Raw genomic sequence first — 9911 nt, forward strand, 5'->3', positions numbered from 1 at the left:
AGGGTAGTTTTGCCTGGAATCTTACAATAAACGTAGTATATACTCCTCCGTGTCTGGCTTCCTTTGCTCACCAGTACGTTGGTGAGATTCATCCATTCTGCTGTGTGTAGTTGCAAACCACCCATTTTTATTGCCGTAATTTATTTATCCATTCTTTTGTTGATGGACATTTGCAGAGTTTCCAGTTAATGACTACCATGGGGCTGCTATGAACATTCTATAAAACTCCTTTCACGATATGTGGACACTTCTCTGTTGGCTATATACTCAGGAATGGAATTGCTTGGTTCTAGAGTATTAGAATGTTCTTGAATAAACATTGCCATGGGGCTTCCCTGGTGGCGCAGTGGTTGAGAGTCCGCCTGCTGATACAGGGGACACGGGTTCGTGCCCCAGTCTGGGAAGATCCCACATGTGGCGGAGCGGCTGGGCCCGTGAGCCATGGCCGCTGAGCCTGCGCATCCGGAGCCTGTGCTCCTCAACGGGAGGGGTCACAACAGTGAGAGGCCCGCGTACCGCAAAGAAAAAAAAAACATTGCCAGACAGTTTTCCAAAGTGGCTGTACCAATTTACATTCCCACCCTCCATTTCTTTTAAAAACAGGTGCTAAGTCTTTTGCATCTGGAATCTGGTCAACTTCTATTTGTGTTCTTTGCCTTCTCTTTAGCTGCTCTTGTCTGTGGTCTTTCTTGCCTTACTTACAAATATATATTTGTTCCACAGCTTTCTAAGAAAAAGAATTAATCACTTAATAAAAATAAGTAACAGTACTTATTAGGTACCAGGCAAAAAAATGCTAAGCGCTCTACATGTTTTAACTTATTTAATCTTTACAGATAGTGTTAGTATCCCAATTTTACAAGTGGGGAAAGGGAGGCATAGAGTTATTTAAGTAACTTGCCCCTAGTCATTCAGCTAGGAAATGGTGGAATCAGGATTTGAACTCAGACAGACTAAGCCCATGCTTTTTTTTTTTTTTTTTTTTGCGGTACGCGGGCCTCTCACTGTTGTGGCCTCTCCCGTTGCAGAGCACAGGCTCCAGACGCGCAGGCTCAGCGGCCATGGCTCACGGGCCCAGCCGCTCCACCGCATGTGGGATCTTCCCGTATCGGGGCACGAACCCGTGTCCCCTACATCGGCAGGCAGACTCTCAACCACTGCGCCATCAGGGAAGCCCTAAGCCCATGCTTTTAACCACTCTACTAACTGCCTCTCTCAAACTTCAGGCACACTGGGTAAGGCACTTTGGGGAAACAAAGGCACTGCCCTGGTCTTAATGTAGATTAAAATCTATTTCAGGAGAATAGTCCCATGAGAAGAAGACTAAGGCTGCCACACATGGCAGATGGAGGGGCTACATAAGTCAGCATGTAGAGAGATTATTCATCACAGTTGGAGTGGCCGGAAAGAAAGCCCTCATAGAGCAGAAGGCACTACAGCTGAACCTTCCTAAATAGTCAGGCATCTGATAGGCAGAGAAAATGGCAAGGTATCCTGACCGCCCTTTATGGCAGGCTGTTTCCCCATAAACTCCAAGTGCAAATGTCTCCTATTCACTGAAGAAAACAGTCACCAAGCCTAACGTGCAGCCCTCATGGTACACTATAGCTTCATCAAGGTGAGGCTTAATTGCTCGCCTCCTCCTTGGTTTCGGGCTTACATCACCAAAGCCTTTAGAGAAGCAGTCACCTTCATAGCTGTACATTCCAAGCCAATGACCGCATACTCTGGGAAGGACAAGGTTACGGAGGGAGACTGCTATGTTCCCTGCATGCCACACAGACTCATCACTTTCCTGCTCTGGACAGTGGACAATATTCACAATAGCAATGTGAAAGAGGTAAATAAAATTATATGCTAAAGTGCCTTTGAGGGTTTTTTTTTTTTTGAATGAAAGATGCTTTACACATGTGATTATTTTCTTGGCTATGAGCTAAACAATGTGTGGTATGACCTCTACTTTCCCTAATCCCAAACCTAGCAGAGTTAGCTTTTATTTCATCTTCTCCAAAGATCTACCACTTACTGAAAAAAAGAACAGTTCCCTTTTAATTTCTAGATAATACCTCCCATTTGGACATCTCTGCAGATAACTGATAGTTTTGATCTTATAAACTTTCATTTTGCAAAAAAAATTTCTTCTTTAGTTATAAAATATTTCTGTGCATATTTCTAGTTTTTAATTCCACATTCTATTTTAGTTCATGATAAAAAAGACCTCATTTTGTACCCTTTCATGTCAAAGCATAATTGGTTAAGCAATTCTAGCTTTCTTCAGAGAAAAACACTTCCCTGATCATATAGACTGTACTTCTAATAATCATAGTTTCACAAACTTGCTGCAAGTTTTGGATAAATCCTTATTAGGAAAGCACTTCAAAAACATATTCAATGCTCACTTTAGCAGCACATATACTAAAATTAGAACAATACGGCAAAGATTAGAATTGCCCCAATGAAAGGATGACATGTACATCTGTGCAACACCCATATTTTTGTATGATCGTTGAAATAAGAAATTATAACATATGTGATTGGATTTTCAATATATTCAGATTTAATGATATGACTTAAAGGGTGAAGGCAAAGGAATTTGTATAGCTGTAATGTTTCTATACTTTACTTGAAGTGGTGACCTATGAACTCTAAGCAGATTGAGAAAAGTTAGGTATGTATATGGTAACCACTCCTAAACAACAGCTATAAAAGTTACACAAAGAGATATAGTTAAAAAAACCCAATATGTAAATTAAAATGTAATGACAAGAAATATTCAAATAATCTAAAAGGGGGAAAAAGAGAGCAAACAGAAAACTAATAATAAAATGGCACATTACAGAATCTCACTTCAAACATAATGATATAGATAAAGTAAAAAGATGGGGAAAAATGCCATGCAAATGCTAATCAAAAGAAAGCTAGTCACCATATTAACACCAAACAAAATAGACTCCAGAAAAAGGAAATCATCATGAATAAAGAGACGGGTATTACATAATGATAAAAGAGTCAACTCATCAAGAAGCTATAACAACCCTAAATGTGTATGTACCTAATAACAGAGCTACAACATACATGAAGCAAAAGTGATAGAACTGAAAGAAGAAAAAGACAAATATGCAATTACATTTGGAGACTACAGCACTCCTTTGTTAGAAATTAATAGCACAAGAAGACAAATCAGCAAGAGTATAGAAGACATAAGTAATACTATCAAACAATTTGATCTAATAAACATTTATACAATATCCCACCCAAACAACAGAATACACACTATTTGCAAGTACACACAGAACATACACCAAAATAGACACACGGAACATTCACCAAAATAGACCATATTCTGGGTTACACAATTATTATTTTAAAAGAATGAAATCATATAACATATATTCTCTGACCATAACAGAATCAATTAGACCAATAATAAAGATATATGGAAAACCCCTAAATGTTTGGCAATTAAGCAATACAGTTTAAGAAATTCACTTGCTAACAAAGAGGCCTCAACGATAATTAGAAAATATTTTGAACTAAATACAAATGAACATAGAACATACCGAAATTTGTGAGATGCAGCTAATGCAGCACCTAGGAAGAAGTTTACACGTAAAGTGTTCTTTTTAGGAAAGAATAAAGGTCTCAAATCAATAATCTGAGCTTCCACCTTAAAAAAATTAGAAAAAGAATAGCCAGCTAAACACAAAGCAAGAAGAAGGAGTAAAATAATAAATATAAGCACAGAAATTAATGAAATAGAAAGAAAGATAAAACAATGGAGAAAATCAATGAAAGCAGAAACTGGTTCTTGTAAAGCATCAATAAAATTAATAAACTTCTAGCTATATTTACCAGAGAAAAAGAATATATTATCATGAAACAATGATGATCCTTATAAGGAAATTTTCCAAAAATGTTCCCCTTACACAGTACCAGAGTATATCATTTAGTTATAGGCTCTAACTTTTATGTACCTAATGGCATTTAGTTGAATCCGTTCATTCTGCCCAAGGGAGCTATTTATATAGGAATCAGGTTGTTCAACCCTTACATTCTCTGCAGAGGATCTCTTGGAGAAGCTCAAGGGTTTCAGGTTCAAGCTGAGGAGACTGGCAGATTTTGATGACAGCTGCAGAAGCAGCAGTCATATTGTGTCTCTGTAGGAGAATCGAGTGAGGGTAGACACAGAGAGATGAGTGCTTCCACCTGCACGAGGTCACAGGTCGGGCCCTGAGGAGCATGGGGTGGGTTGCTAATTCTATTCCTTCATAAACTAATGTGCTCTTGGACGTCTTCAACATCGCCAGTGATCTTTGTCCTCGCAGCAATCTGCCTACTTGTGCTCAGCAAAGGGAGAGGCCAGGGAGTAGCCTGGACTGAAGCCAAGAGTCCTTGTCAATAACTCTCACTCATCCCACTGATTCACTCATTACTCCACTAGAGTTTTGGGGATGCCATGCTCTTTCTAGAACCCTCTGAGAACATGCAGTGTGCATATCACTTCCTGACAATGAGCAGATTTAGCTCCTGCATTATTTCTTCATGGAATTCCTTCATGGATTGAGTCCTATCTTTCTCACAAGAGTGAAAGCTCCTTGAGGAGAGGAATCTAGTTTTATGTCTCTTTGGCACAACCCACAGAATGTAATGGCCCCTGGCTATAAACTTGCAAACAAACTGATAATATTCCCAGTACAGTGTACATGCTCATTAAATAATGGTTGATGGAATCAGTTAATAAATAGATAACTGGCACCTATTTTATTCACAGCCTCTTCTTCCTCTTGGACTTCTGTACTCATATCTCTCAAAGGCTGATATTAGTGAAATGGACATTACAGTGTGAAGTCTTTATAAGTATTCTAGCTTTGAACTGAAACATAGGAAAGCATTCTGTAACAAAATAATAGTTAATATTTACTAAGAGGCCACCATGTGTGGGAACTCTGAATCTCTTATTAGCTTGCTTCATCTTCATAATAACCCAAGGCAGGTACCATTAGTCTCATTTTGCAAATGAGGAAGTTAAGACTTAAAGAGGTGAAGTAACTTGCCCAAGGTCACATAGATAAGTATAAATAACACAGCTGGTATTCTGACCCAAGTCTCTCCATCATTAAAGCCTATTTTCATAACCACCAAGATTTACTGTGTATGTGAAGTAGGATGTGGCTGGACGAGGTTGAGATGCTGATAGAGATTTAGAAATTGCTTATTGAATTGGTAGGATCAGTGAATGGCTGGTCTTAGATAAGGAGTGACTGGATTTGGTGACTCTGGAACCCTAAGAGACACCCAGAGATAAGCTGAAAAAAGAAATTGGGCCCAAGAAGTAGCACATCAAAAATAAAAAATGGGCTTCCCTGGTGGCGCAGTGGTTGAGAGTCCACCTGCCGATGCAGGGGACACGGGTTCGTGCCCCGGTCCGGGAAGATCCCACATGCCGCGGAGGGGCTGGGCCCGTGAGCCATGGCCGCTGAGCCTGTGCGTCCGGAGCCTGTGCTCCGCAACGGGAGAGGCCACAACAGTGAGAGGCCCGCGTACCGCAAAAAATAAATAAATAAATAAATAAAATTAAAAAAAATAAAAAATAAAAAATACCCAGCCCCTAGAGAAAGGAAAACCCCAGGAGACAAAAGGCAAGAGAAAAGTGATCTCAGGTCATGTTCTAATGCATCACCATGCATTTTTGACAGGGTTTACTACTCTGGTGATTGTCCTCACTTAATGGCAAAGCTCATACTTCAGTCACAGCAAGATCACATAAAAACACAACTATTACACAAATGCACTTAAAAAACCTTGGTCCAAGGTAAATACATGTAACAAAATTCCAAAACAACTGTTGACCCATATTACTCTTACCCACACATCTGATTTTATTTTGGCCAACAGGTTCATTTTGCCAATTGACCAGAGACAGCCTTTAATAACTCAAAAAAGGGTGTGCTGTTAAAGAGAGTGAGGGTTGGAGAAGAAGCAAGGTGAGGGACATTGGGGATGGAAAGTCAGCATCTATACAAGTGGGAGCAGAATATAGAATGTTTTGAGGGAAGTGGGCAAATGTCCATTACCAAACAGATTACAGTTCTGAAAGGAAAAGTTAGGTGTTGTTATAATGATTGACAACTAGAATCCATTCTTTTTGTTAAAGGGGCCCCTAATTTTCCTTAAGATTCTACACCTCCTCCATTCACAGCCTGTTAGCTTCAAGTGGAGTTTCAGGGGAGGGTAGGTGACTCGTGTTGGCCAGTGGGAGCCTCTGAATTCCTCTGAGCACAGTGATTGGTTCAAAATGGACACGTGATCAACTTGGATCCAATGAGATCCAATTCTGGGAATTTTGTCAGAAAAGAGATAATTTTTTGAGACAATTTTTCCTTCTGCTGGACTTACGGAGAAACTAGGATATGATCCTGGAGCCGCTTGCACTATCTTGTCACAGCTGAGATGGAGTCTCCCCGAGAGTAAAGCCAACAGAGAGAAAACAAGGGCCAAGAGCTGGAGAGAGGAAGACCATGTTCTGTGAGGGACTGGACCTCTTTGTGCCTAGAATTTCCCGTCCTGATGGTCAGTAAAATCTCTTTTTGGCTCAGACCATCTTCAGTTGGGTTTTCTGATGTTTGCAACTAGAGATTTATATCCATAGCAGTTAGAACCTGCATAGACTAAAGAGGGTCATGGGCAAGAGATGGTCCATATGACAGAAATAAGGTCTCAGCAACAGAATGATGCACTTTAAAAAAGAGGCCACATCCTGAGATGAATAAAAAGTATTATTTTTAAAGGTCTAGTCCTCATAAAAACACTATGTAGTCTTCTCAGGCTCATAAGCTAAGATATAAGATGAAAATAAAAATATGTTCAGAAATTGACAAAGTTACAGAGAAAAGTCCTATGTGTAGATTGAAGGTGATCATAGATAGCTACAGAATAAAATAACAAATTCATAAAACAATGTCTCCAGGAATTGATTTTTTTTGAATGTCTTACAATACAGTGAAAAGAACACCAGGCTTAGATCCTGAAGCTCCAAATTGAAGACTTGGCTCCTGCCATTTTCTAGTCCTGTAACCTGGTCATCCAACCCCTCTAAGTCTCAGTTTCTTTATCTGTAAAATGGGGATAACTGTACCTTGCCTCAAGTTTATGTAAAGTTTAAATAATTCTATTTATGAATATACATAAAGCAGCCAACATACTGACTGACCCGTAAACAAAAGACAAAAGAGCTCTTTTCCCCAAAATGTATATAAGGCAGCATTGCATTTCACAGGCAGTTTCTCACTTAATCCCTCACTTCAACCCTACACACAAGGTAGCTACTAACAATACTCTATTTCGCAGATGAGGAAACTGACACACACAAATTAGTCAGTAAGCATAGCTAACCACCAGAGCTCTAGAGCTGGGGTTTGAATCGGGTCTGTTTGACTCCCTAGTGTCTACTTTTAATGACCTCAATAAATAAGCACTATTTAATATTATTTTATTATTATATTTAAATTCGTAGAAAAGTGAGAGAAAGAGAGAGACAGAGAGAGAGAAAGGAAGTAAACACCCGGTTTGGAAGTGAAAGCTGAAGATCAGCTACTGGAACATTCAAAAAGCAATGCTCCCAGGTGAAGAGTGGAATTTGTACTCTGTAATTACCCTGACCATGCTTGATGGCCTTCATCCTTTATCTTTATCTGACTGTCTGCCTGCCATCGTATCAGCTCTTAAAGCTACATAAGGAATTATTTCCTGACAGGCATAGTATATTATTTAGAAAATTACAAGTTCCTTCTTGGAAATGGGCAGAATTGATCTAACTGAATTGTTATTATTATTTTTTAAATAATCTATCCTAAAAGTGGGAGCAGTAGTATAAGTCGGTTCCTCTCTTAGAATTCTAGGAACATATCTGTATTTGAGTCTTTCTTCCTTTCCATATATTTCCTTGTATCTCTCTCTCTCTCTCTCCTTTAGGAACCCAGAGAAATAGAACATTACATTTCTGTGCATTATTACCTGGTCATAGCCAGGCAGATACAGAAGAAATTTATTTCTTCAGCACAGTAATAAGTGGTTCTCTTTAATCTATATTCAGGGAGGAAGATTTGATTCTATTTTTGTCATATATTTTCACCAACTGTGCAATCTTTTACAAGCTGCCAGGAAGATTAACCCTACTCCCACAAAGCTTGGACAGAAAAATCAGAGAATATTACCTTGAATTGCTTCAGTTTTCTTCTTCCAGGGAGAAGGCAGAAAGCACTTCAAATACCTCACTTTGGTTCAATTCAGCAAACATGGTCAGCTGTTCTGTGCCAGGCACTATGCTCAATGCTAGGGATAAATTTATGAATAAGATCCAGCCACTGTCCCAAGGAACTCACAGTGCCTGAAACAAGTGTGTGTGTGTGTGTGTGGGGGGGGTGCTCCCATTCCTCAGCCCTTCTAGTTGAGTAGATACAATGTGTTTTTAGGAACACAGAATCAAAATAGATCTGAGAGTATTGAGAAAAGATGCTCATTACCTACATTTTTGTAACCAGATAGCACTTGAAACTATGCCAGCTGCCTCATGAATGAGTCCTCTTCCACTGAGACTTCCATGGCCAGTGTTACTTTCACATTCCTTTATCTACTGAGTACCTATTATATACCAAATAGGCTTGGAAACACTGGATGTACCTTGGGGAAAAAAAACCATTGTGCATGGCCCTTGCCTGGTGGGTCTTGCAATTCATTGTAGGAGATAGAACAAACATGTAAACAAATAAATAGATGTATAGTTATAAAATTGCTCAATATTATCTGGGAATCTGGGTTACAATGCTAAAGAGTCACAGTGAGGAATGAGGGAACTTCCTTTGTAGGGTGTTCCTGAGGAAGACCTCTCAGGGGAGGTGACATTGAAGCCCAGATCTGAATGATAAAAAGGGGCCAGTCACTTGAAGACTGAAGGGAAGAGAGAAAGGAACAGCATGAGTGAGGGCCCCTGAGGTAGATAGAACAAAGCATTTTACGTTGAAGAACTGAAAGTCTAGCTTGAAATCTTCCATGATATCCCTATGTGACTTGGTGGGGTCACATTTTCACCTTTTCTTATTTCATTACGTTATACCACCTTTGTAATTTCAATACATTATGGGAATTGTTGGAGAACATCTGCCTGGAGGTTTTCATTCAATGAAAAAGTTCCAGCCTGAAGAAATAATGACAGCTCCACTGAATGTATATTGAGTTTGCAGCCAATACACTTTCTGTATTGCTCTGTAATGATGCGTAATTTCCTCAGTTAAATACACTTTGGAAAAGTTTGCAATGCACCCCCATACAAAAGGTAGACATTAGTCTAAGACTCCTTTGCAATATCTGTTTTTCACCTCAAGATCTCTCTCACTTGGTTTGGTTCATTGGCTGCATCTAGACCAGGCTAGGACATCGACGGGGGAGGGGGGGTGGGATGGTAAACCCACTTCCAAAGGCTGATATTTTATCTAAGTGACTTTATGTTTAAAAAATGGATTGAAACTCATTCAATTACAGTGGAACTAATTCTTTTTTACCTTGCTCTTTTGGAATCTTGTAAACCCAACAGTTGTCACTTTTCCTCAGTCATAAAGTTAAGCCCCCAAATGAATAGAGCTGAATATGGACTCAGTCACTGATCTTCCATCCACATAGCACAGGGTAATTGCATCACTAGACACCAGACTTAATGCCCTTAATGGAGCCTCCCAATGTTTAAGGCCCAAAGGGACAAACGCTGACCTAAGCTCTGCCTTCCTCTCCACACCCGGCTCCCCACAGGAAGTCATCAAATTAAAGGGCAGAGGGATGCAAAACAGCCACGCCAAAGTGGTCTGGCTGAGTTCATCAGTCAAGGCCAACTCTTCTGTTCCTTCCCTCTGGCTGTAGGG

Source organism: Mesoplodon bidens (assembly GCF_964165515.1).
Source record: "Mesoplodon bidens genome assembly, chromosome: 10".
NCBI classification, from domain to species: domain Eukaryota; kingdom Metazoa; phylum Chordata; class Mammalia; order Artiodactyla; family Ziphiidae; genus Mesoplodon; species Mesoplodon bidens.